The sequence below is a fragment of the Gorilla gorilla genome, chromosome 2, assembly GCF_029281585.2.
Source record: "Gorilla gorilla gorilla isolate KB3781 chromosome 2, NHGRI_mGorGor1-v2.1_pri, whole genome shotgun sequence".
In the NCBI taxonomy this organism is placed as follows: domain Eukaryota; kingdom Metazoa; phylum Chordata; class Mammalia; order Primates; family Hominidae; genus Gorilla; species Gorilla gorilla.
In genome coordinates this window covers 91,011,265-91,038,458 of record NC_086017.1, presented here as the reverse complement: position 1 = coordinate 91,038,458, position 27,194 = coordinate 91,011,265, and the positions used below count along the sequence as shown (strand labels likewise).

The window sequence follows — 27,194 nt, the reverse complement described above, 5'->3', positions numbered from 1 at the left end:
GCATAAAGCTAAACAATTCTAAATAAATTTTAGAACAATGAAAAAGAACAAGGCATATTAGAAAATAAGTAAAAATTGAACGATAATGAAAACAGTGTAGCAAAACTTGTGAGATGTATACACACACAGTGTTTATAAAAACATGTACATTTCAACTTTAAGTGTTTTAAGTTAAAATGCTCATAATGGAAAATAAACTCCTAAGATTTTACCTTAAAATACTGGGAAAGGAAGAGCAAATTAAACTAAATAAGTATAAGGGAGAAAATAACAAAATATGAATGGAAATCAATAATTTGTACAAATAATATACAAAAATCATGAAGCTAAAACTAAGTCCTTTGAAAATTAATAAAATTAATATATCTCTAGCAAGCCTTATTGAAAAAAGAGAAAGGCTAGAGCTCATTTATTGGATATTAGAAGGAGCTCACCATGACCTCTTTGTCTAGGACAGGCTGCCTACCTAGTGCAGATCCCAGATCAATGAATGGAGGAGACTTCACTTTAAGTTCATGATTTAATTAATGTCTTAGACCAGTATTTTAACTGCTAAGTCTGTGTTCATGATTTAAATTTGACGCTAGAACTTTGAATTAACCCAAAATTACTAAAGAAAACATGGAATTTTTCCAAGCTATCACCATGAATAAAGATTAACTACTGTATGAGCAGATTGAATGAGGCAATGAGGAAGACAAAAGATGATTATTTTGCAGTGTAACCCATGAGTCCTGCAAATATCAGCCTTATGAAAGAGTTTCAAGTAATAGCATTATTTAGAATGAATGTCATGTACAACAGGATTATTGACTTTTCTATACAGAAAACTTTTTGATTGAAAACAGAGCTCTGGTATAATATAGCTAAGCCTTGGGAAGTTTTGAGTTGCCAACAATTGCTTTGTGAACAGTCCAAAACCAGAAATACAGAATTTCTGGGGAAAGTATGATTTTTATTAAGAAAAACTGGTTGCAAAAATGTGGTTCAAAGACCAGCATAAGATTGGAGGAATTATTCTCAATTGGAATTCAGTTAGTCATTCAGAGCTCCCTTCCCGTGATATCCCATTGGTTTATGCCTGAGTCTTTAAGACCTGTAATTAACAAGTGAGTAAAAGCTCAAACATCTCCATAGGACTTGGGGAGCACAAAGCAGTCATGGTGTTGGTGCCAGCAGCCTCTGCAGCGATGGAAGGCATTGCCAGCTGCTTTGGCAGCAAGGTGAAACAATGCCTCAAGGTAGACATCTTCACCCTCCACATTAAGCATTGTCAATCTCAGAGTTTGGCAGGTGCTCACAAATTGCCCAGAAGAAGAGATTAACTGAACCTAAAAGAGATATATGGGGAAGGGGTTTAAGTGGTAAGCATGCCACCTGGATGTCAGTAGAAGCCATCCAATGGGCATGTGTTTTGAAAAATCTCAGACTTCTTTGGGAGACATTTGAGACTAAGCTAAAATTACTACTTAACAGAACAGCTTGAGCCAGATGAATGTTTCTTATTAATACTATTGAATCTTTGTTTTTACTTTCTTGATGTTTTTGTTTTTGCTCCCTTAGTGACTAGCCAATGACTACAGCCACGGAATCTTCTCTTTTCTAGTCCCAAGGACGTAACTGCCCAGTTATCTTTGAAGAACTCTCCCCATCAATAATCTAGCTCCTTACTAATTAATGTTTTCAGGGCACTGGAGATACTTTTCTAAGAAATAAGTGTTACCCTAGAGTTTTATTCATTTTAATTAGCATTTAATGCACCTTACTGTAGGTCTAGCATTGCTAACATAAACAATTCTAACAACTTGTATGTTATTTTTTAAAGTTTTTTCCAATAAAAATAAAACTTTAAGAGACAATCTAAAGTATTTGAATAAAAAACTTAGAATGTTTTCAATAGTTTCATCACAGCTAAAAACCTCATTCATATAATATTCGAGTCTGAGTGACCTCACACTGAAGACTTATATCTAACACATGAGGAAAAACAGGGTGAGGATTTAGAGGTAGAGAGATCTAATGCATGTCCTAAGCCAGCGCATCATCCTTACTCATAAATTGCTACATTATAATTATGGTCCATATTTTCCATTTAGGTCATCATACACATGTTGGATATGTTTGCTACATAGTTTGAGGACATTTAAGACATAGTTTAATAATTTTAATAATTTTGTATATTAAAGTTTTCAGACTGGCAATTTGTCAAGGAAATAGAGTGAATGCAAATATACTTGAAATATGCTCAACAGAGTGGATTATTCAATTATTTTATGACATATGTTAATGTCTGTCCCCTCCACACCCCAATTTAAAAGGAGTATAATACAGTAGCTTAGAATAAAATTGTTTCTGATATTTTAAGGTCACCTTATATGAGTTATGCAGAAATTAAGTAGCATATTTATTTCAAACATTAGGCCCTTCTAAGAATACAGGAGTGAGGTACTAGACTAACATGTTTCACAAAGCGACATACGGACAATGCCTCAGCAGTTATGGAAGAATAAGATGATGTGTTCACATAAAGTCTAAAGGTCCTTGTTTCTGGACTTTGTATTATCTTTCAATCATAAAATTTTGAAATAAGTGCCTCCTTTAAACTAAAAATAAAGAGAGCTGGATGTGTGAAATTCATATGGCTACAAGAGAGGCTTTGCTGTGGTGTGAGTTCTGAATACTTTTCAACATATACGTATCTCACTCTTTCACCTATCTTTTTGTCTTACACAAAATGTCTGTTTGGAGTACCCCTTTAATTTTATGCGTCGTTTCTAGGGCAGTTCCAAAGCAAATGTTTCTGCTTTACCATTGTCCTCAGAAGTATTTCCGTCCTTAGGAAATGGTGCTTATTTGATTCCTGAGATTTGTTATCTCCCTCAGTGATTGCTAGAGTCATCTAATATAGGTCAGGTATTTCTGTCTCCCCTTAGGCTAACTCAACTCTAGAAGTAGGGATTCTTCATACTTTTCTGATCATAGCACTGATTCCTGAACAAAAGCATTTATTAATATTTATGTCTTATGCAGAGAAACATCTTTTTTTAAAAAAGGATAGGTTGTAGTGAATAATCATTATCCACCTAGGCAATAATTCACATTCTTCACCTCTGAAGTTTGAGTGAAGACGAAGTTTGCCTAGCAGATGCAATGTTAGCCTGGAGGAGTATATTGACTTTAGGCATTCTGTCAGCTTCTGTGTAAAACTGAAGCAATCCCTCCTCAAGTAAATCCTATTTAAACACTGAACTGTAATTACACATGACTTACTAATTTAAACTTGAGGTTAATATCGAGAGGATTAGTTTTGTTTGCAGTTCAAAAACGTACAAGCGTGCTGTAGGCTGTGTGCTGGATATTTTTCCTAATAGGAAATTGTAGATATTTTCATCTATGAATTATTCCTGTAAATTTAACATTTTTAGGAAATACATCATTAGTTTGCTAGTTTTGCAAACACCCTAATCAATTGGTAACTATGGTATTATAGATCAAAAAAATGTGTAATTGAATGACAAGAGACATGACTTCTAGACACTGCTCCCTCAATAATTAGCCATCTACCATGGAATAGGTCACTTCCTCTCCTTGGGCTTTGTTTTTCTCATCTGTAAATTGAACATTAAGTTTGGATGCTATATTTTTTTCTGATCTAAAACTCTTTGACGAATAGGTATCCAGAGCGACTAATTTATTAAGAGAAGTTAAATCTTCATCCTCAATGTTACATGCAATCCTACACATATAACCTCTGTGTCTGTATGAATATGAGCGTTGATCTAAGGCATAACCCAAATAATTATGAATACATATATAAGCCAATTCAAACTAGTAAGGAGAAAAAAGATAGTGGGTGACTTGCAAAATGCTAGTTGGATCCATAAAGATAATACACATATAGTCAAAGATTGGCTTCCTCTTCTGCGTTTTAACCACACAACCATTCTGTCAACTAAGCATATTATATTTTGGTGGGAGAAGCATTTATGTGAAACTTTAAAATGGTGATGAGTTCAACTCTACGAATTCATTTTTTTATTCTAGATCTGCTAAACCATGAAATATGATAGAAAATTTTTATGGCAGCCGCAGAGGAAGGCTAGCATAAGACACAGGGAAGAGCTTAGGATGGCAGAAGTCTTTAGAGGTAAGGAATTTGTGGATTTCTGGAGAAGAAAAGAAGACCTGGGATGAAAGAGTTCACCCTGAATTCCCTAAGGTGAATGGAGGTTAGTGTCTCTGCTGTTTGGACTCTTATCTTTACAGAAGTCATTTCAAATGTCAATTTAAAATACTAATGGAAAGCCGGTGACAAGGAATATAAATGTTAAAATCAAGGGAAAAATATTATTGAGGAAAGTTGATCTTTTTAACAAATACATTTTTCAATAAACTTTATTGTAAAAGTTGAAGACGTGTGTATGTGGAAATGAATTACATCTCAGCTGTGACTCATGATGTGGCATCTCGCACATCATGGTGATATATCCAGGTTGCAGGTTTTCTGAAAGTGCATCAGTTGAAATCATGACATAAAAGCAATCTCTAACAAAAGTCACAGTAAGTCTGTCTCTATTTCTAAAATAGTAACTTGTAAAGTTTAAACAGTTTGTTCTTTCCCATAATTCTTTGTGAAGTAATATAAAAAGATTGGCAATCTAAAGAAAAAAGTTAATAAAAATGCGTAAGCATTAAATACCTACAGAGAACACATATTCTTAACCCTAAAGCTGTGAGTGAAATTTTAAGGAATCTCTGGGCTGTGTGAAAGAAAATCCAAGTCACACATCATGCCTACCCAAATATTTACATATAATTAAAAGATTGAATAAAAGTGAATGTTGAGTCTAATCTGAAAATATGTATTTTTTTACCTATTACTATGCTTATGTACATTTATATATATAATCCAAATTCTACAGTTACTAATTATATAGAGAAACAAAATATATTTGTCTGATTAATCCCTTTGGCCCATGGCCAAAAAAATTGAGAGTTAAAATAGACTTTTGAGCCCATCCTTCCTAATCTCCCTTCTAATTAGGTCGATCTCTTTAAAAATGTGTACATAAGAGTGTGTGTGTGTGTGTGTGTGTGTGTGTGTATGCAAATGTATATCCAGAATTTGGCCACTTCTCCTCACCATCTTTCTTTGTACTAACCTAGTCTAAACCATGATCATCTCTCTCTAAGACTATTACAGGCTGGGCGTGGTGGCTCACGCCTGTAATCCCAGCACTTTGGGAGGCTGAGGTGGGCGGAACACGAGGTCAGGAGATCGAGACAATCCGGGCTAACATGATGAAACCCTGTCTCTACTAAAAATATAAAAAATTAGCCGGGCATGGTGGCGGGCGCCTGTAGTCCCAGCTACTCAGGAGGCTGAGGCATGAGAATGGCATGAACCTGGGAGCTGGAGCTTGCAGTGAGCCGAGATCGTGCCACTGCACTACAGCCTGGGTGACAGAGTGAGCTTCCATCTCAAAAAACAAAACAAAGCAAAACAAAACAAAACAAAAAGACTATTACAGTAACTTCCTGCATCTGGTATTATTATTATTCCATGGGCAAAATGCACCTCACAGAGAGATTCTCTTAAGTTATCATTTAGGTCATATGGCTCCTCTTCTCAAATTCTCCAATGGCTTCTCACTTCACTCATAATAATATCCATGAACTTAGACTTTTGCAGTCTTATAATCATCCCTCCAAATGTACTGTGGAATTCATATAGTTATATTCTCTTTTTCAGTTACATGAGCTACACTGGCATACTGGCTGTTATTTCATCACACAAGGCCTACTTCCGCCCCAGAGACTTTGAACTTAAATTTCAACCTTCCTGAAATATCCTTTCTCCAAATATCCATATCCCTTGTTCCTTCTTTTCTTTTAGGTCTCTGCTCCAGTCTCCTCTTATTCAAAAATTCTGTTCATCCTTTTTAAAAAGACATCCACCTCTCTGTCATACTGATTAATTTTGCTTTGTAATATTGGACTCCACCTACCATATCATTATATACTTTGTATTTATTTATTTATTTATATCAAAAGCAAGTACCATATCCATTGTTCTGTGCTGACGACTGTTTGTACATTCAGCATTATCAGTAGTGAAGTTAGCTTTGGTTAAGGGGAGCTCAAGCTCTTGAACGAATGTACAGATTTTATCCCTTTTACAATTTAGATTCTTTTTAAGGAATCATCATACAAGTAACAGGAAGTATGAGAAGTAATGATCCCTTCAAGTAAAGATACACTAGTCTACCTGGCTTATTGTTAAGTGCTTCCTGTATAGTGAGTAATGTTTGCTGGGCATTAATATAAAACACAAAAAATAGACATATTTTGCCCGCTCCTGTAAATCCATCCATATTCCTATTCTCTGATCTCATTTTGTCAAACCTTCCAAGAACCCTGACCAAACATTGAGTCATTTGTCCCTTCCAAGGCATTTATACATATATTTTTTTTACCTCAGGTGACTCCTCCCTGTACGTAAGACAAAACAACCAAGTATACCACTTATAACTCAGAATATCCTGAGTAGGGTTGTAGTCCCACAGCAATCCATTTTCAGGTCCATCAGTGAGCTGGTGTGTCCCAGCCTACCCAAGATCATTGTGACATGGATCTTTTTAAACACTGGCATTTAGAACTTCTGACTCTCACAGCATTCCTTGAATTAACACCTCATTAAACTGAATGTGCATTTCTTCTTTTTTATAAGTTCTAAAATAAGAGAAGTTAAGAAATTAGCAATAGTTAACAAAGTTATCAAAACGGTAAAGTAAGGCAAACACAAAATTGTTCAAAAGCACAATCCAAAGATATCCTTTTACCTGTGCTTTGTTCCAATCCACTATAGATGAGGGTCTTAATGGTTGTGCCAGGAGTTATCACAATTTCACTCCGTACTGGTAGGGGAATCTTTATTACTTTTTAATCAGTGAGTAAACAGTTTTAGAATCCTCAGGGTCAGCTTTCTAGAGTTACTCCTGTTAATGATTATTCTGTGGTAAGCAAGTCTACGCAAACTTACCCCCAAAGGCCAAAAATTCTGAGGCGAAGAAAGAGGGTCAAAAATCCAGTTTCTCAGAAAGAAGCATTCAAGAGACTTAGCAACAGAAGTCATGTCTTGTGGTGAGATGAGATGGTAGATCCCCAGCCATTATCCCCTGGACCCAGGATTTACATACTATAGAGAAATTGCCTAAGGTAGGGCTTATGGCAAGTGAGTATTTATAATAATATCAAGATTGTTTTGACCTAAGGCAGCATTTGCAGTAAGTTAGTGAAAGTGAAAATCTTAGAAGCATTTCCTGAACTGGAGTTAATCATAAGTCAACATAGCAGGTTGGCATCAAAGATAGAGTTGCTTTAGCCTCCACAATAGTCCCTTAGCTTATGTTCTCTGAATGCACAGTTTGAAACAAGGTCTTATGTTAAATTAGTTTATTAGATTATTCCAAAAAATAGGAGTTGGGGAAGAGAGAACATGAGATGAGGAAGAAGAAAAAGCCTGTACAAGGGATAATTATTGCGATCCTCACTATGAGAGGGTTGTTTCAGCAGGGATCTTCGGTGAAGCCCACAGAATACCTCCAACAGCTATTTGCTTTCCAATCAGCTCTTATTTGTTTCATTACTGAGGAAGGCCCCTGAACGATCACTTCTCTATCTTTTTGAGGCACTCTTGCCATTTCAAGTGGCCACTGTATAGGAAGAGTCCCAGGGCTAAAAATGAAGTGACGATATACACATGAAGCAATTCCCTGTCACCTTAAAGTAAATTCTGGCCTGAGAAGTCTGTATGGTACCACCCACTTAAGGTTTGAATGGAGAAATAAATAAGACTAAGTTGACGTGAATTAGGCCTCTGATATTTCTGTGACCCTGGGGTTTACAAATCAACTGTTAAGCAATTTGGTCAAAAATTTTGTTAGGTGTTAAAATTAGGCATATAGGTGTAGTCATCAGAATTTAATTACACCCCTTCTTTAAGAAAACATTTTCAGAAAGCACATCCTGTCTCTAAATGTTTTATAATTCATTCTATATAATTGCAATAAGATTTTAATGGAGATAATAGAAAACACAAAGAAGATTTAAACAAAAAATCTTCAAATTGAAGAAAAAGAAGACTTTCAGGTGTTAGCTTGATCATGAATAGCAATTTCCAGATACTAAATTCCATAGATAGATGCTATGGCTGCAATATGTCCACCCAAAAGCATGCTTTGGAAATTTAATCCTGAATGCAACAGTATTGGGAGGTGGGGCTTGACAAGAGGTCTTTACATCATGAGGGTTTCACCCTCCTGAATGGATTAATGCTGGTTACAAAAGGGCTTGAGGCCAGGCATGGTGGTTCACACCTGTAATCCCAGCACTTTGGAAGGCCGAGGCAGGCAGATCACCTGAGGTGGGGAGTTCGAGACCAGCCTGACCAACATGGAGAAACTCCGTCTCTACTAAAAAAATACAAAATTAGCCAGATGTGGTGCATGCCTGTAATCCCAGGTACTCAGGAGGCTGAGGCAGGAGAATCGCTTGAACCCAGGAGAGGGAGGTTGAGGTAAGCTGAGATTGCTCCACTGCACACTCCAGCCTGGGCAACAAGAGTAAAACCTCTCTCTTAAAAAAAACAAAACAAAAAGAAAGGGCTTGAACCCCAGTTCAATCTCTTGCTCTTTCCTTGCTTTCTATCATGAGATGACACAGAAAAAGACATTCACCAGGTATCTAATCCTTCATCTTGGACTTCCCAGCCTCCAGTACCAGAAGCCAATAAATTATGTTCATTATAAATTACCCAGTGTCAGGTATTTTGTTATAGCAGCACTAAATGGACTAAGGCAGTAGAATTTTCTGAAATTGACAAGACTGAATATCAATATATTAGCCCTTGATTTCCATCTCTCCTTTCACAGTTGTATTTCTCCCATTTTTCAGACAAAAGGTGTGTTGTTTCAGGTATGAGACTCTCTAAGGAAGAAAACAAAAGCACAGTTAGGGAATGCACTGCCCCTAAAGCTAAGAACCACTGAAGTAAAACATGAGAGATTTAACAAGATATTCGAAGGGAAATGTCACTTTGTTATTGATTTATCTATTTTTCTGTTTTAAAATTAAAATACGGAAGTGAGAACATTTTCATATGGATGCTTATTAACCAGTTTATTTAAATTTAAAAATAAAGTTAGGTTGTTCTCAAAGGAATTATTTCTAATTTGTTTGATGAGTTTCATGATATGGATGAGTATTTCCAACTCAGCTATATAGCAAATACTTTCCAGAAATGAAGTGAAATAAATCTTCATCTTCGAGGTTTAACAAATATTTTTTAATAAAATGTATTTCTCATATAATACATTGGGATACTTATTAGTCAGCATTCTCCAGAGGGAAAGAACCAATAGGATATATGTATATATAAAGGGGAGTTTATTACAGAGAATTGGCTTACGTGATTACAAGGCAAAATACCATGATAGGCCATCTACAAGTTGGGGAAGGAAAGAAGCCAGTAAACAGGCAGTGTAACCTACATTCTACTGTCTGAAGGCCCAAGAGGCCCCGGGAAGCTGCTGCTGCCAGTTCTAGGGTCCAAAAGCTGAAGAACCTTGATATGGTTTGGCTTCTTGTTCACCCAAATCTCATCTCAAATTGTAATCCCCATGTATCAGAGGAGGGTCCTGGTGGGAGGTGATTGGATCATGGGAATGGTTTCCCCCATGCCATTCTTTTTACAGTGGGTGATTTCTCATGAGATCTGATGGTTTAGAAGGGTGCAGCAGTTCCCCCAATCACTCTCTTTCTCTCCTGCCACCATGTAAGACACGTCTTGCTTCCCCTTCGCCTTCCACCATGATTGTAAGTTTTCTGAGGCCACCCCAGCCATGTGGAACTGTGTGTCAGTTAAACCTCTTTTCTCTATAAATTACCCAGTCTCTCGTAGTTCTTTATAGCAGTGTGAAAATGGACTAATAAAAACCTGGTGTCTGATGTCCAAGAGTGGGAGGAGCAGAAGCAAGCACTGGCCACAGAGAAAAAGAAAGATATCCAGAAGAGTCAGCAAGCAAAGCTTTTTCCACCTTCTTCTGCCTGCTTTGTTCTAGCCACGCTGGCAGCCAATTGGATGGTTCCCACCCACTTCGAGGGTGGGTGTTCTTCTCCCAGTCCACCAACTCAAATGTCAATCTTTTCTGGCAACAGCCTCACAAACACACCTAGAAACAATATTTTACCATCCATTCAGGCAACCCTCAATCCAGTCAGGTTGACACCTAATATTAACCATCCCTGTGTATAAGCCTTGAAACTATCCAAAATTATGTTAAAATTGTATATTTTAATATTTAAAAGTGTTAAGGCTAGATCATTCTATAAAGGTAGTAAGAGAATAAAAATGTTCAGTATAATTAAAGTTAGAAGAGGATTGTTGATTTTTGCATTTGCATTTATTAGAATAGTAATAGTAAACATTTTAGTAATACTGATGGAAGTATCTTCCAAATTACTAGGCATAGGCTGGAATAAAATATATTCAAGTATTAAATACTTAAACAGGTAATCAATTTATGGTAAAGGGTTGCTTGATTTCTGCAATAACTCAGGAAAAATGGTTATGGACCAAAGCCAACAATTTATTGATTGTAAATGTTACCATTCTTCCATTAGGGAGAAGATGGTTTCAGCTAGGTGTGTATTCTCATCAGTGGCTTCGCTGATGCATTACACCATTGTTAACAATTTTAATTGAATGCTTAAGTGGCAATTGAAGCCTGGCTTAATTTCTTTGTTTTATTGTATAGTGTCCATAGGAAACCACCACCACAACAAAAACTCTCTTCTTTCACTTTTGCTCTTTTTCCAATACCTTTCATGGTTATGGAACTCTAAAGTTTTCTGGGTAGTATCTTAAATGTCAAATCCAAAACTCTAAAAACCCTAAAATAAAATCCCTGTGCTTGAAAATGAAGTTGCTGAAGCAATATGGTCTATATAATCATTTTAACTTTATTAAGATTTTAATATACAGATCTCTCCTTCTCTCTTGCTAAGATATAAAAAAGGATAAAGTAATAAGAGTTTTAAAGTTATTGATCCAGATTTTGAATGAAAACGTGTAATTTTTTCTTTTTGTGAAATTATGAAAAAAAAAAACCTTGCTAAATAGCACAGTCCTTGCCACATGGTAAGAGTTATATTAAAGGAAGTCATTCCAAATATTATTGTTTATATTCCACTAAACATTTCCCTCCATCTCTTTAAAGATTTTAGAAGTACAAAGGAGTATGTAGTATGTTTTATGAAAAAAATACGTTTAATAATAATTTATTAGCTCTTTGAGGAATTGCCATACTGCTTTCCGCAATGATTGAACTAATTTATACTCCAACCAACAGTGCATAAGTGTTCCATTTTCTCCACAACCTCGCCAGCAACTGTCGTTTTTTGACTTTTTAATAATAGCTATTCTAACTGGTGTGAGGTGTTATCTCATTGTGGTTTTGATTTGCATTTCTCTAATGATCAGTGAGAATGAGCTTTTTTGTCATATGCTTGTTGGCCACATGGATGTGTTCTCTGGAGAAGTGTCTGTTCATGTCCTTTGCCCACTTTTTTATGGGGTTGTTTGTTTTTCACCTATCAACTTGTTTAAATTCCTTATAGATGTTGGATATTAGAACTTTGTCAGTTGCATAGTTTGCAAATATATTCTCCCATTCTGTAGGCAGTCTGTTTACTATGTTAATAGTTTCTTTTGCTGTACAGAAATTCTTAAGTTTAATTAGTTCCTAGTTGTCAATTTTTGCTTTTGTTGTGATTGCTTTTGGTGTTTTGTCATGGAATATTTGCCCACTACTATCTCCAGGATGGTAGTATTGCCAAGGTTGTCTTCCAGGGTTTTTAGAGTTTTGGATTTGACATTTAAGACTTTAATGCATCTTGAGTTGATTTTTTTTTTTTTTTTTGGTGTATGGTATAGGGAAGGGATCTAGGTTTAATCCTCTGCCTATGGCTGGCCAGTTATCCCAGTACCATTTATTGACTAGGAAGTCTTATCTCCATTGCTTATTTTTGTCAGCTTTGTTGAAGATCAGATAGTCATAAATGTGTGGCCTTATTTCTGGACTCTCTATTCTTTTCCATTCATCCATATGCCTGTTTTTATAACAGTGCAATACTGTTTTGGTTACTGTAGCCTTGAAGTATAGTTCAAAGTTGTGTAGCATGGTGCTTTCATCCCTGTTCTTTTTGCTTTGGATTGTCTTGGCTATTCCAGCTCTTTTTTTGGTTCCATATGCATTTTAAAATAGTTTTTTTTCCTAGTTCTTTGAAGAAAGTTGTTGGTAGTTTAATAGGAATAGCACTGAATCTGTACACTGCTTTGGGTAGAATAGTCATTTTAATAATATTGATTATTTCTATCCATGAGCCTGGAATGTTTTTCCATTTGTTTGTGTCTTCTTTGATTTCTTTGAGCAGTGTTTTGTAATTCTCATGGTAAAGATCTTTCACCTCCCTGTTGTATTCCTAGTTATTTTATTCTTACCATGGCAATTGTAAATGCAGTTCATTTGTGATTTGGCTGTTGGTGTATAGAGGTGCTTGTGATCTTTTTACATTAATTTTGTATCCTGCGACTTTGCTGAAGTTCTTTATCAGCTGGAGGAGCATTTGGGCTGAGACTATGGAGTTTCCTAGATAAGGAATCATGTCATCTGCAAACAGAGATAGTTTGACTTCCTCTGTTCCTGTTTGGATGGCTTTATTTCTTTCTCTTGCCTGATTGCCCTGACTAGGACTTCCAATACTATGTTGAACAGAAGTGGTGAGAGAGGGCATCCTTGTCTGGTGCAAGCTTTCAAGGGGAAAGCTCCCAACTTTTGCCCATTCAGTATAATGTTGTGGATGTGTCATAGATAACTCTTATTATTTTGAGGTATGTTCCTTCAAAACCTAGTCTGTTGAGAGTTTTTAACATGAAGCAATGTTTACTTTTATCAAAAGACTTTTCTGCATCTATTGAAATAATCATGAGGTTTTTGTCTTTATTTCTGTTCATGTGATGAATTACATTTATTGATTTTCGTATGTTAAACCAACGTGACATCCTGGGGTTGAAGCCTACTTGATCATGGTGGATTAGCTTTCTGATGTGTGGCTGAACTCAGTTTGCAAGTATTTTGTTGAGGATTTTTGCATTGATGTTCATCAAATATATTGACCTGAAGTTTTCTTTTTTATGTGTCTTTGCCAGGTTTTGTTATCAAAATGATGTTGGCCTAATTGAATAAGTTGGGGAGAACTTAAAATGTCGGCCTCCTCCTCACATTTTTGGAATAGTTTCTGTAGGAATGGTACCAGCTTTTTTTTGTGCACCTGGTAGAGTTTTACCGTGAGTCCGTCAGGTCCCAGGCTTTTTCTGGTTGGTAGACTATTTATTACTGATTCAGTTTTGAAGCTCATTAGTTGTCTTTTCAGGGAATCAATTTCTTCCTGGCTCAGTCTTGGAAGTGTGTATGTGTCCGGGAATTTATCCATCTCTTCTAGGTTTTCTAGTGTGTGTGTCAAGGCATTTGTAGTAGTTTCTGATGGTTGTTTTTATTTCAGTGTGATCAGTAGTAACATTCCCTGCAATCATTTTTCATTGTGTGTATTTGGACCTCCTCTCTTTTCTTCTTTATTAGTCTAGCTAGTGGTCTATCCATTTTATAATTTTTTTTCAAAAAACTATCTCCTGGATTCTTTGATCTTTTAAATGGATTTTCATGTCTTGATTTCCTACCATTCAACTCAGCAATTCCATTCCTTGGTGTATATCCAGAGGAATATAAATTATTCTACCATAAAGGCACATGCATGTGAATGTTCATTGCAGTGTTATTCATGATAGCAAAGACAAGGAATAAACTTAAATGACCATCAATGACAGATTTGATAAAACAATGTGGTGCATATACACCACGGAATACTATGCAGCCATAAAAAGAACAAGATCATGTCTTTTGTGGGAACATGGATGGAGCTGGAAGCTGTTATCCTTAGCAAACTAATGCAGGAACCAAAAACCAAATACCACATGTTCTCACTTAGAAGTGTGAGTTAGACAATAAGAACTTATGAACACAAAGAAGGAAACAACAGACACTGGGGTCTACTTGAGAGGGGATGGTGGGAGGGTAGAGAGGAGCAAGAATGGTAACTATTGGGTACTAGGTTTAATATTGGGGTGATGAAATAATATGTACAACAAACCCCTGTTATATGTGCTTATCTATGTAACAAACTTTCCCATGCACCCCCAAACCTAAAATAAAAATTAAAAAAAAATAACCTATATCCTACCTAGGCTGGGTGCAGTGGCTTACAACTGTAGTCCCAGCACTTTGGGAGGGTGAGGTGGGCAGATCACTTAAGCCCAGCAGTTTGAGACCAGCCTGGACAACATAGTAAAACCCTGTCTCTAAAAAAAAATACAAAAATTAGCCAGGGGTGGTAGTGCTTGTCTGTAATCCCAGCTACTCGGAAGGCTGAGGTGGTAGGATTCCTTGAGCCCGGAGGTTGAGTTTGCAATGAGCTGTAATGATGCCACTACACTCCAGTCTGGGTGACAAAGGAAGACCCTGGCTCAAAAAAAAAAAAAAAAAAAAAGAAAAAAGAAAAAACTATTAAATTAAATTTAAAAATACTGTATATTACAATGAACAACGGTTACCCATGGGGAACACAAGAAATAATTTTATTTAGTAAAAAAATTAATAATTTAATTGTTAAATTTAATTTAGTAAAAAATCACTAAATTAAAATATAATTTATTGATATATGTAACATAGTTTACTATGCTATATATGGTAAATATATATATTTTACTATATATATGACATATATGTGTACCTACATATACATCTCAATAAACTATATTTTAATAAAATAATAATAATTTACCTAAGGAATGTACCCTGAGATACACATAAATATATATTATCTTACAAAATCAAATACTTATGGGAGAATAATGAAAATAATTAGAAGCACCTGTTGATGGTTATTTTCATGATGATCCAATTTTTTTATTTGTTTTGCAAATATGTGCTGAGCACTCTGAAGTTATTATTTTATTTATTCTACAATGATCTAATGAGGCAAGTTGTGCAATACTATGCACATGTAGAAACTGAGGATAATAAATTAAATCGTTTCCCCATATTTTATAATAAATGAGAGAAACAAAGTTTGAATGCTGCCTATAATGCAACCAAATGCAATTAAATGTAAAAAAAATAATAAATCAGGATAAAGGGATGCATTGTGATAGAAGTTGATGGTGAATAGTTGAGGCAGGAATGATATGATGGCTAAATTTATGAATCAACTTGACTGATCATGGACTGTTCCAGTATTTTGTTAAATAGTATTTCTCAGTATGAATGTGAGATGTTTGTGGATGAGATCAGCATTTGAATCAGTAGAGTGAGTAAAGCAGATTGTCCTTGCCAATGCAAGTGGGTGTCATCCAACCCACCGAGAATTTAGAATCAAACTAAAAGGTTGAGGATGAAAGAATTTGCTCTCTCTGACTGCTTAAGCTGGGATGTTTGTCTCCTCCAACCCTTGGACTGAGACTTATGCTATCATCATTCATGGTTCGCAGGAGTAAAGACTCAGTCTGGAACTACACTAAAAGCTCCCCTGGTTGTTCAGTTTGCAGACAGCAAACCATGGTACATCTAGGCCTCTATAATTGTGCAAACTAATTCCTTAAAATCTCTCTCACTCTCCCCACCCTCTATATATGTATATATCTATATAGAGAGATATATACATATAAGTATATATCTACATATGCATATATATATACATATATATTACACACACACACACACAGACACACGCATACTTACACACATGTCTTCTATTGGTTCTGTTTCTTTGAAGAACTCTGATTAATACAGGTAACTGGGGAAGTCTTTCTGATCAAGCCTATGTAAAGGTCCAGAAAGAGAATATATTTAATGCACTGAGGAGCAGTAAGACCAGTGTGGCTGAAGTAGTTTAAGTAGATTAAGGGGAAGATAGAAAGGTAAAAAGTTGGAGAAGATGAGATCAGATTAGGATATGGCTTAGCTCATGTAGATGTTAATCATTAGATTTTATTCTAAATGCGTTGAAAGGCCAACAGATGGTATTTAGCCATAAATACTAGGATATCACTTATCCTTTAAAAATATTGCTGTAGTGGTTGTGTGGAAATTAATTCTTGAGCGGTAAAAATAGAACGGTTGTGATAAATGACTTACAAGTTATGATAATGGCTTAGACTAGTGAGACCGTGAAAAGGGGAAAGACTGGGTATATAAATTTGAAAGTATAAATGATAGGTGCAGATGAAGGATTTATAAGGTGTGTGTGGAAAAAGAAATTAAGAGTAACTTGCAAGATTATTGTAGTAAACCCCCAAAACAAAAGAGATCTCCCCTGAAAGTTTGTTTGAATGTCCAGACTGATGATGCCACACACACTAAGAGATTATGAAAAGTTTCCTTTTATATATAAATGGAGGCCTTTGGAGAAAATAAAGCAACCCTCTCAAACAAGTCAAAAATGACTTGCGAAAACAGGAAAAGAGACTGCCTCAGGGTTTTATTGAAGCTAAGTGTGGGACTGAGGTAAAAGTTCCCATTCATGGTATGAATCTCCCACCTGCATCAAAGGAGGCAGCACCAGGGGTTTTGGGGCGCAAGGGAAAACAAAGAGTAGTGTCATAAAACTGTTATCAATCAATCATCAGAAGTGGAGTCAGACTCTTTATTACAAAGTTCTAGATCTGAACAACTTAGTAAATAACTGTGCCATATAAGAGGAAGCAAATTAGAGGGAGGAGCAGTACTGGTCAGGGCTGTGGAGTACAGCATTCTCCTGTGTGCTTGTTATAATTGAGATGTCTATTAGTTTTATTAGCTATTCCTTCTCATTTCTTGCCTCTTTTTCCTTCTCTTTGTCATAATTAAAGGCAGTATTAATTATAATTAAAGGTGTCCTGTAGAATATGTTATATAATTAATGACCTCATGGTTCAGTATGGGAACCAAGTAACTTAACAATCACAACATATGTGAAAAATGCTATTGAAATGCCACTTGTATACCAAAGGATCCCAGAAAATTGGCACCTGATGTTACTTGGATAAATAGAAATGTTTTGTGGGGGGAAGTTACATTTAGCTGAATCCTGAAGGAGTCAGAAACCTGGAGAAGATAGAGGCTGGGTGTATTAGGCTGTTTTCATACTGCTACAAAGAACTACCTGAGCCTGGGTAACTTATGAACAGAAGAGGTTTAATTGATTCACAGTTCCACAGGCTTAACAGAAAGCATGATGAGGGGACCTCAGGAAACTTACAATCATGGCAGAAGGTGAAAGGGAAGCAAGGACCTTCTTCACATGGTAGAAGGAAAGAGAGAGAGCAAAGAGGGAAGTGCCACTCATTTTCAAACAACCAGATGTCATGAAAACTCACTCACATTTATGAAAACAGCAAGGGGCAAATCTGCCTCCATGATCTAATCACCTTCTACCACGTCCCTCTCCCAACACTGAGGATTGTAATTCAACAGAGATTTGGATGGGAAAACAGCCAAACCATATTATTCCACCCCTGACTGCTCCCAAATTTCATTTCCTTCTCACATTTCAAAACCAATCACACCTTTCCAACAATCCCCCAAAGTCTTAACTCATCCCAGCATTAACTGAAAAGTCCAAGTCCAAAGTCTCATCTGAGACAAGGCCTATGAGCCTGTAAAGTAAAAAACAAGTTAGTTACTTCCAAGATACAATGGGGGTATAGGCATTTGGTAAATGCTCCCATTCCCAAAGGGAGAAACTGGGAAAACAAAGGGGCTACATACCCCCATGCAAGTCTGAAACACAGCAGGGCAGTCATTAAGTTTCAAAGCTCCAAAATAATTTCCTTTGACTCCATGTCTCACATCTAGGGCACACTGATGCGAGAAGTGGGCACCAAGGCCTTGGGCAGCTTTGCCCCTGTGGCTCTGGAGAGTACAGCTCCTATGGCTGCTCTCAAGGGCTAATGTTGAATACCTGTGGATGCCTGTGGCTTTTCCCGGTATATAGTACAAGCTGTCAGTGGATATAGCATTCTGGGGTCTGGAGGACAGTGGTCCTCTTCTCACAGCTCCAACAGGCAGTGCCCCACTGGGGACTTTGTGTGGGGCCTCCACTCCCACATTTCCCCTTTGCACTACCCTAGTAGAGGTTCTTCATGAGGGTCTGTCCCTGCAGCAGATTTCTGCCTGGACATTCAGGTGTTTCTGTACATCATCTGAAATCTAGACAGAAGCTCCAAACCTCAACTCTTGTCTTCTGTACACCTGCAGGCCCAACAGCTTCCCAAGCTTGGAAGCTGCCAAGGCTTAGGGCTTACACCTTCTGAAGCCATGGCATGAACTGTACCTTGGCCCCTTTTAGCCACGGCTGGAGCTCAAGGCTCCACAGAGCAGTGGGGCCCTGGGCCTGGCCCTCAAAACCACTTTTCTTGCCCCTAGGCCTCCAGGCCTTTGATGGGAGGGGCTGCTGTGAAGGTCTCTGACATGCCCTGGAGACATTTTCTCCATTGTCTTGGCTATTAAATTTCAGTTTATCTTCACTCATGCAAATTTCTGTGGCTGGCTTGAATTTTTCCCCAGAAAATGGGCATGGTCATGCTGCAAATTTTCCAAACTTTTGTGTTCTGCTTTCCTTTTATACATAAGTTCCAATTTCAGACTATCTCTTTGTGAACACATATTACTATATGCTGTTAAGAGCAGCCAGGCCAAATCTTGAACACTTAGCTACTTAGAAGTTTCATCCACCAGATACCTAAATCATCTCTCTCAAGTTCAAAGTTCCAGAGATCCCTAGAGTAGAGACACAATACTGTCAGTCTCTTTGCTAAAGCATAGCAAGAGTAACCTTTGTTTCAGTTCCCAATAAATTCTTTATCTCCCTCTGTTACCACCTCAGCCTAGAACTTATCACTGTCCATATTACTATCAGCATTTTGGTCAAAATCATTCAACAAGTCTCTAAGAAGTTCCAAACTTCTCCACATCTTCCTGACTTCTGAGCCCTCCAAACTGTTTAAACTGCTGCCGTTACCCAGTTCTAAAGTTGCTTTCACATTTTCAGGTATCTTTATAGCAATGCCACACTCCCAGTACCAATTTTCTGTATTAGTTTGCTTTCACACTGCTATAAAGAACGACCTGAGACTGAGTAATTTATGAAGAAAAGAGGTTTGATTGACTCACAGTTCCACAGGCTTAACAGGAAGCATGACTGAGAGGCCTCAGGAAACTTCCAATCATGGCACAAGGTGAAGGGCCAGCAAGGACCTTCTTCACACAGTGGCAGGAGAGAGAGAGAGAGAGACAGAGAGAGAGAGATAGACAGAGAGAGAGAGAGAGAAAGGGAAAGTGCCACTTATTTCCAAACAACCAGATCTTGTGAGAATTCATTCACTATCATAAGAACAGCAAGGGGCAAATCCACTGTATGATCCAATCACCTCCTACTGGGTCCCTCCCCCAACACTGGGGATGACAATTCACCATGAGATTTGGGTGGGGACACAAAGCCAAACTATATTACTGGGTAAAACATTTATGGGAAGAACAAGCAGCATCTGCAAATATGTAGGGGCATTTATGACTTGTTAAATATAAGACTTCGATTCTACTAGTGATAATAAGAAATCCTTAAGTTCTCATACATATAGTTTTCTTTCTGTTTGAAAGAACAAGTTGGTTTTTATTCCGTTGTTGATAATAGATCTTTTAAATATTTGCCCAATATTAATTTGGAGATCGGTGAGTGAAAGGACATAAAATATTTTTAAAATCATAGGGTCCAGGCTAAGGGGAAACTTCTAAAATGTGTTACATATAAAAGTAAAAATAATAACTTCTGGTTAAACCTCAGGATATCTGAGCATACCTGTGCACTCTGCTGCCACACACAATGCTCGGTATTTATAAAAGTCTCTATTATTCTGATAGCTGTGTCCTATTCCATCTTATTTCTGGTCTGATAATATGTGGGAATGCTGAACTATTAATTTAAGCCTCTTTTTTTCTTGTTATCTGGATAAGGCTAGGACAATTCAATAAGTTTCAACTAATTTTAAACTCTTTTCATCAAAAGTGGCTCAATAATTTTGGATTGAGGAGCATCTTAGCTTGATGGGAAAGAAGGCTTTGATCAACTAGCGGCACCTGGCACAGTGGAAGGTTGGGGTTGCAGTGTTATTTGAGTTCAATTTGTGTTCAATATTTAGCATAGAATATTTAGAAAGAAATCATCATTTCACTTTGTTATCCTGTTTAAATGCCTCTAGTCGCTTCTCCTCACGTCAGGTTTCCATTCCAATTCTACATCCAATGTTGTTATGAGTTGAGTGTCAAATAATTATAAAAATCTCAAGATTTTAAAACTCCAAGATACCACCACCCAGAGAGTGTTTTGTCCTTATAATCAAGTCCTATAATTTTAGAAGTAACTTTATATGTTGTCTGAAAAATGGGATTTTAAAATATCTCCATTGTTTTTTGGTGTAGTGACCTTTTTATATGCTCTGCAATCAATAGATAGTGCCTACTACTTTTCTCAAAAGGCTATCTCTGTCTCCTTGGACTTATTTTAAAAGTCAGAGTTGTATGATTTCTGGCTAGATTACTCGCAATTCCTGAAATTTTATTTTACTAGATTCTAGCTTCTATATTTCTTTTCCAGCCTTCACAACTTTATTAATAATTTTTTCTATTAACACCATATAGTAATTAGTTTAGTCCCTGGACCCATATGGATGCATAGTCAGTATTTGTTATTAAAGCAATGAGAGCTAATACTTTGAATAGTGTAGGGGAGTTCAAATTACTATGCAAATCCGACTGCCCAAACAGAATCACACGATTTGACGTCTGTTGCTAAATAGTTGGTATAATTAGTGTTCATTGCAATGCATCAAATATATTCCTTAGCAATCACTAATAGAAATGGCTCTAATCTGTAGTACAATCTGTTTCTATGGTTACTATGGAACTAACTTCCTTTGGCATCAAAGCAAATGTCAAAAGCACAATCTTACATAATGAGTGCATGGCGCCATTATGTTAGCTTTTATCCTTCACATGGTCTTCATTTCATTTTAAAGTAAAACTTCAAACTAAGTGAATTGACTGGAAGAAAGTACTTATTGGGAAGATAATTGGTTAATCTAAAAATCTCTTTTAAAATATCATCCTTTGTTAATGAAATCTACAAAAATATCATAGCCAAGTAAGAGACCACCATGTTGTTGATTGAATGAAAGAGAAGATGCAGTGAGGCAGGACAGATTAAATGCAGATGTAAGAGAAGTAATTCTAAATGAAAGAAGAATGTATAGAAAGATGAGATCAAAATCACAGACAGACTCAGAATCTAACTTACTTTACATTTATTATGAAATGTATTTGTGTTACTATTGGATTGAATCATCAGTCTCCTAAAAGCAGATTAAAAACAATTAGTGCCCTTCTATATACCAACATTACTATAAACTAAAAGCTTAATGCATTATTGTTAAAATATGGTAGATATTTAGGATAGTATGATTACTTCTTAGCCTCATGCTAAATTAGGAATTCTATTTCTATTGAGTAATGTTGTCTGGGGGAATAGAACAACTTTTTAGTTTTAACTTAAAAATCTTTTCCTTGAGCACATTTTTGTATTAACTTTTGATTGGCCCCTCAGAACCTTTCCCAAGGTTACATTCTTAGAGTTGCAAATTTGTGAAAATCTCGTTTCAAGAAACATCCAAGGATATATTGGTTTTATGATCTGGTAATAGAATGTCTGGTTTACATGCTCAATTTTAATGAAAATGTGGTGAATGTAAAAAGCCTTTCAAACTGTCACCATGTATGTCAAACACATGCAGTCACTGTTCGTGTATTAAAATTCCTTCTGGCCTGACAGCAGGCCTACACGTTTTATTTTTTTAATTAGTGCATCCACATCTCTCACTCTTTTTCTTTCTATATCAGGGAGGGAAAAACACTCTTCGTTACCATGAGCTCTAACCAGTGTGGACACAACTAGTTCTTTTGAATTATCCAATTATCAGCAAGATACTTTCATAGATATTTTCTTTGCTCTCATTCAGACTTAGTTGCATGTTCCACAAAGAGGTAATAGGAAGGGCATTATCATCTTTGTCCAGTATAATTCTGGAACCGTGAGGCAGTCAATGGAAGCAGCTGCTGCTTTCCTTATTACTACAAGTGCAGAGAAAATAAAGAGAAGGGTAGTGAGGGAAAGCTTTTAAGGGTCCTATTTTGCACGTCAGGCACAGAGCTTCTGGGCTGAGATTACTTTGCAAGCAATTTGTGAGTTCCAATAGCAACACTAAGGACCAAAAACAAAATCTATATAATAACCTCAGGAAGAAATTGGTGTGTAAATTTTGCTGTTTTAAGGTTTAAGCAAATGAGGATCATTCAGTATGTTTTGGGAAGATGTTAAAATTGGCTATTATTTAGAGACAATTACATGTTTCTCAGTATCAAATCTGTATTACTTGGTGGCTCCTTTAACTCTCAATAATAAGAAAATGATTGAAATTTTTAAAATAGTCATATTGGCACATTGTGAAAATTGGATCTATTACAGAAAAATGAGTGGATATCTTTTGGTTGCAAACCACAGGAATCAATTCAGCTAGCTTATGCCCTAAGGAGAATTTTTTTAAATCTAATAATTTGATGATTTAAACACTGAAAATCTGAAGATTGTATTCATGTGCTTTTCTTCTTGAGTACTGTTGATGAGCTTCCTAGAAGCTAGATAAGCATTTTACATGAAAATTTTAAGATTAAAAATAATACATATAGACTTCAAAGAGTACAGGAAGTTGTTGAAGTATGCCATGGAAAGTTAGATGAATTAAATTTGGACATATCAAATGAGCATAAGTATAACATGGATTTAAAATAAAGTACAAAGCCCAGAGTAAGGCTACTCTAAGGAGTAGGATGAAATGAGTTAGGAATGAGTAATTCTGAAAGCACCTCTTCAGTCAGAGTTCACAAGCCTATAGAATTTAGAGTAAACCATAAATTCGGGTACTAAGCCGTGACCAGGTGGGTTTTGGAAACAGGATGCATGCTGCTTTATTAGAACTTTCCTAAACCTATAGAATCACAATACAGTTTAAATTTGTTGTGAAATGTAGCTAATGAGAAGGAAAGTATGCTACGCTGAAGAAGAGAAGGAAGTAAGAAAAGCTAGCATACATGGAGGGGTGACTTCATCAGAGAGGGTATTCTTCTTGCTCTACTGATAAGACGGGAGGATAACAGGCTCCTAAAATCCAGGAAGGAGCACCGAGGGAGGAATGAGCTACCTATCTCAACTGGAGAATGTTCCAAAATGGGTTTTGATTAATACAGCCAACCTGGGTCCTCAAGGCTGTCATCAGGGAAAAGAATTCTAACTCTTGATGCCAAAGCATGAGAGAGGATCTGAGTGAATTGAATTCATACTGATACATCATATATTTTCGTTTCTTTTTATATATAAAGGAAGTGTCTTTATTTTTGGTTTATATATTTTTTAGTGTTGTCAGTGTAAACCATATGACCAAGTAAACAAACAACAAAACCTTATGAAGTTATTCAGAATTATGAGCACCATACTACATGACCAAGAGTAAAGCATTTTCTAGAGGAATGTAACTACATCAGGTAACTTGTCATTAAAAAACCCTAATAAACGGGAGCCTGAAGCAGGAGAATGGCGTGAACCCGGGAGGCAGAGCTTGCAGTGAGCTGAGATCGCATCACTGCACTCCAGCCTGGGCGACAGAGCGAGACTCCATCTCAAAAAGAAAAGAGAAAAAAGAAAAAACCCTAATAAAGACAAAAGATCATATTCATTTCAAAATATATTTTATAATAGTTTATAATGGTTAAACATCTTGCCTGTATTTTTATTTTAACACATTACAAAAAATTGCTAGTTAACCAATTTGTTTTTTGTGGCAGTGTCTGGCTTACTATCACCTCGACCTCCCAGGCTCAATCAATCCTCCCACTTCAGCCACCTGAGGATGTGAGACCACAGGCATGTTTCGCCACACCCATCTAATTTTTAAATATTTTTGTAAAAATGGGATCTCATTTTGTTGCCCAGGCTGGTCTCGACCTTCTGGGTTCCAGCGATCCTCCTGCCTCAGCCTCTCAAAGTGCTGGGATTACAGGCATGAGCCACTGTGCCAGGCCCTAGTTAATATTTTTGAGTCAATACTATAAAGCAGGTGCTATATTAAATACTAAAGTCAATCATTTTACTCACTCCTTACAACTCTTTGAGGCCAAGATTATTGAAGCGTCGTTATAACCCATTTTACAAGTGATAAAACTAAGGAGTAGAGGAGTAAGTCACTTGTTAAAGAGTACCATACATCTAGGTTTTTTATCTATCTATCTATCTATCTATCTATCTATCTATCTATCTATCTATCTATCTATCTATCATCTCTATCTATCTATCTATCTATCTATCTATCTATCTATCTATCTATCTATCTATCATCTATCTATCATCTCTATCTATCTATCTATCTATCTATCTATCTATCTATCTATCTATCTATCTATCTATCTATTCTACTTTCATCTGGTTATAAATCCTTATTATTCTTAAGAAAATAGCCTCTACTGCTACATGCAATGTAGATAGGACATGTAACTCAAGAGCAGATACTCAAAAGATTCCTTCCCTTTAATTACAGTGAATGGTTTAGGAACAGATTTATGAAATAATTAATGACAATGAAACCCCGATGAGATATTTATTAGAATTATTGGAAAAGTAAACCTTTTTCTGTATAGTTGCTAAGGGGATATGATAAATCCATTTGGCCATTGGCAGCCACCTTATCACAATAAGGAAATATCCTGCAGTATTATGAAATTATTAAAGGAGAAAGCACAACTGAGGACTAGAATAATGATTTTGATGAATTGATCTAGACCACCAGGATGCAGTCATACCTAAAACTAGTGTATGTCTAGAGTTTTCAGTTTTATAAGTCCATGATTTTTGCCAAAACCAGTCAAGTTCAATTTGTATATTCTTCAACTTAACAAAAGATGACCCCTAACATGTTCGCACAACTAATAAATTGCAAAATTGGGATATAAAGTTAGGTATAGCACCAGAATTTATGCTTTTTTGTGGTGGTGACATCTTTTTTGAGATATAATTTACACACCATAAAATTTACCATTTAAAATATACAATTCAATGGCACTAGTACATTCACAGCGCTGCACAACTATCACCAGACTCTAATTTAGAGCATTTCCATCACTCCTTGAAGAAATCTCCTGCCTCTGAGCAGTCACTCTGCTCCCCTTACCTTCCGCCATCACTGGACTAACCCTACATAAACACACTTCCCATCTCTATGGATTTTTCTTTTATGGACTTTTCATATGAGTGTAATCATATATTATGTGATTTGGGGGAATGAGTATTTTCAGTTAATACAATGATTATAAAGTTAATCCAGTACTTCATTCCTTTTTATCAGTACTTCATTCCTTTACTGTTGAACAATATCAAACAATATTATTGAACAATATTGCTGAATTTGCTCCTGTTTTTCCAGTCTGTTAGGTGAAACTTAGATTACTGATTTAAGATCTTTCCTCTCTGTTCATGTAGGTACTTACAACTATAAATTTTCCTTTTGCATGAATGTACCATTTTTAATTGAATTATCAGCTGAAGATTTGGTCTATTTCCACATTTTGGCCCTTATGATACTCATATGAATATTTGTATACAAATTTTTGTGGATATGAAGTGTTTTATTTCTCTTGGGTATCTAATTTGGAGCTAAATGAAAATACAAAATCTCCAAACTAATGAAGCAGCTGAAACAGTGCTCGAGGTAAAATTTATTATTGTAAATACCTATATTAAGAAAGATGAAAGATTTCAAATCAGTAACCTATCTTTAACCCTAAGAAAAATATGAGTAAATTAAACCCAAAGCAAGGGAAAAAAACTACATAATAAAGATTAAAATAGGAACAACTGGAGAGTGAAAAAACAACAGAGGGAATGAATGAAACTCAAAGTTGGTTCTTCTAAAAGATTAACAGATATGGAATGTTTTCATAATTTTATTTTTAGATTATTTCAAGTATACAAATACAATGGCTTTTTTGTACTTTTTTTGTATGGTGCAACTCATTTGTAAGGTTTAATAATTTTAATTGGTATTTAGAACTATTTATGTAAATTATTACATCATCTAGGATAGAGATAATGTTACTTCTTTATTTCCATCTAGATGGCTTTATTTATTTATTTTTCCTTTCCTAATTCTCTGGCTAGAACTTCCACTATACTGTTAAATAGAAGTGGTTAGAAAGGGCATCTTGTTTCTGATCACAGGCGAAAGCACTCTTTCATTATGAAGTGTATTGTTATTTGAGGGTTTTTTCTAAATATGTTTTAGTTGGTTGAGAAGGAAATTCATTTTATTTCCAGTTTGTTTTTGTGTTTTGTTTTGTCTTATAAAAGAGTAAGGGATTACAGCAAATGCACTTTCTGTTTCTATTGAGACAACTGTGTTTTATTCACTTATTAATATAATTAATAGAATATTGATAATTAATAGAATAATTGATAACTGACTTATTTTCATGTGTTAAACCAAACTTGTGTTACTTATATAAATACCACATATGATGCTGTATAATCTTTTGTATGTGTTGCTAAATTTGATTTGCTAGCATTTTGGTAAGGAATTTTGCATATATGAGAGAAATAATGAATATATAGTTTTCTTGTGATGTCTTTGCCTGGTTTTGTATCAGTGCAATTCCAGCCTCATGAAATTAGTTAAGTGTTTCCTCCTATTCTATTTCTTGGTACACTTTGTGAGGGATTGGTATTGATTCTTTACGTGTTTCGTAGAATTTGTCAGTGAAGCTATCTGGGCTTGTGCTTTTCGTTGTGGATACATTTTTTGATTATGAAATAAATCTGCTTGTTATACGCCTATTTAAATTGTCTATTTATTCTTGAGTCAGTTTTGGTAGTTTGTGTTTTCCTAGGAA

At 35.9% G+C, this 27,194-nt stretch overlaps 2 long non-coding RNA genes across 2 annotated transcripts in view; both read right to left on the bottom strand.

Annotated features, from left to right (window-relative positions):
* Window positions 1-27,194, bottom strand: part of LOC129532410 (uncharacterized) — a 303,649-nt gene that overhangs the window by 86,471 nt on the left and 189,984 nt on the right. The window lies entirely within an intron of this gene.
* LOC129532413 (uncharacterized) lies at window positions 4,378-6,614 on the bottom strand. Its single transcript, XR_008678151.2, has 2 exons — window positions 6,477-6,614; window positions 4,378-4,504 (listed from the first exon to the last, which is right to left on the bottom strand). It is a non-coding gene; the product is annotated as an uncharacterized lncRNA (long non-coding RNA).